The 2,197-nt window shown below is 37.6% G+C and overlaps 1 pseudogene; it reads right to left on the reverse strand.

Moving 5' to 3' along the window:
* LOC102832742 overlaps positions 1-2,197 on the reverse strand; it is a 19,262-nt pseudogene that overhangs the window by 2,146 nt on the left and 14,919 nt on the right.

Consider the following 2,197-nt stretch of genomic DNA (forward strand, 5'->3'; position numbering starts at 1 on the left):
GCAAGGAAAACCAAGATTCAAAAGACAGCAAAGTATCTTAACATTATTTACTCTCTTTTACCCAATCCAACCATGTCTCAATCCCTGTATCCCAGAGCTCTGTTTTTTCAAGGTTATTCATACATCATTATTTACCTCTGTCCAACTTAGCCCATGCAAACCTGCCTAATTGTTCTCCCATCTGCTTTGTTCTTCCATTTCACTCTCCATTCCTGTATATTGTCCCCCCTCCACAGCACTTAAACTATCCTATGTCTATTCCTTGCCCTGAGCTGCACCTTTCCCTCCTTCCCTTCACCCCACCCCCACATCCCATCAACCAGCAAATAATTCGCCCCCCTTTAGTATGGGTTCTTTTCTTAGTCTTTTACAGTAGTGGTTCTACGTAGTATTTGTCCTTTTGTGACTGATTCATTTCACTCAACATAATGTCCTCAATGTTCATCCATGTTATGCAGTGGCTTGCATCTTCCTTGTTATAGCATAGTATTCCATTGTGTGTATGTACCACAGTTTGTTTATCCATGCTTCAGTTGATGGGCACTTAGGCTGTCTCTATCTTTTTGCCATTGTAAATAGTGCTGGTATGAACATAGGTGTGCATATATCTACTCGTGTTATGGAATTGCTGGATCATAAGGTATTTCTATTTCCAACCTTCTGAGGATGCGCCATTTTGGTTTCCAGAGAGGTTGGACCATCTTGCAGTCCCACCAGCAATTCAGGAGTGTCCCAGTCTTTCCACATCCCCCCACCCCAGTATTTATTGTCCTCTATTTTTTTGATCTTTGCTGTTACTGCTGGTATGAGATGATACCTCATTGTTGTTTTAATTTGCATCTCTCTAATGGCTAGTGATCATGAACATTTTTTCATGTTTGTTGGCTGCCCGGAACTCTTCCTTGATGAAGTGTCTGCACCCATTTTTTAATTGGGTTATTTGTTTGTTTTTTTCTTGTAGAGGTGTTGTAGTTTCCTATATATTTTAGAAATAAGTCCCTTGTCTGACATGTCATTGCAAAAGATGTTTTCCCATTTTGTGCATTCCCTTTTTACTCTTCTGGTGAAGTCTTTTGATGCACATAAATTGATTAATTTTTTGTATTTTCCACTCATTTATTTTGTCTACTTTTGTTTGTGTAATTTTCAAAATATTTGGTAGTCTGAGTATTCCCTGAATTAGTGCCCTCATGTTTGTCCCTATTTTTTCATTGATGGCCTTCATAATTCTGGGATTCATGTTTAGGTCCTTAATCCATATTGAATTGGTTTTTGTATAAGGTGTGAGGTGAAAGTCTTGTTTCAATCTTTTGAAAATCGCTTTCCAATTCTGCCAGGACAGTCTTTTGAAGAGACTCTCACCTCCTGATGTGATATATTTAGGTGTTTTGTCAAAAATCAGTTGGCTGTATGTAGATGGGTTAATTTCTGGATTCTCAATTCTGTTCCATTGATCTATGTATCTTTCATTGTACCAGTACCAAGCTATTTTGACCACTGTAGCTGTGTAGTAAAATTTGAAGTCAGGGAGTGAGAAGTCTCCAACCTTATACTTCTTCTTAAACAGTGCTTTGCTTATCCTGGGTCTCTTTCCTTTCTGTATAGTGCGTGTAATTGTTTTTTCCATCTCTTTGAAAAATGTTGTGTAAATTGCTTTAGGCAGTATTTACATTTTTGCAATGTTAAGTCTTCCTATCTAGGAGCATGGTACATTCTTCCATTTTTGTAAGTCTCTCTTGGTTTCTTGTAGTAGTATCTTGTAGTTTTCTTTGTGTAACTCCTTTGTTACTGTGCTTACATTTATTCCTAGATATTTCATCATTTGGGTATTGCTTTCCTAATGTCCTTTTCAATGGTGTCGGTTTTGGTATAGAAGAAACCAACTGATTTTTGCATGTTGATCTTATATCCTGCCACTTTGCTGAATGTTCCAATGAGGTTTAGCAACTTTTTTACTGGATCTTTGGGGTTTTCTACACATAGGATCATATCATCTGTAAATAGAGTTTTACTTCCTCTTTGCCAATTTGGATGCTTTTAATTTCCCTGTCTTGCCATATAGCTCTTGCTATGACTTCCAGCACAATATTGAATAGGAGTGTTGACAAAATGTATCCTTGTCTGGATCCTGGTCACAGAGGGAAAGTTTTCAGTTTCTTTCCATTGAGAGTAATGTAGGCTGTTGGTTTTGTATATA

Source organism: Chrysochloris asiatica, unplaced genomic scaffold, assembly GCF_000296735.1.
Source record: "Chrysochloris asiatica unplaced genomic scaffold, ChrAsi1.0 scaffold00661, whole genome shotgun sequence".
Classification (NCBI taxonomy): Eukaryota; Metazoa; Chordata; class Mammalia; order Afrosoricida; family Chrysochloridae; genus Chrysochloris; species Chrysochloris asiatica.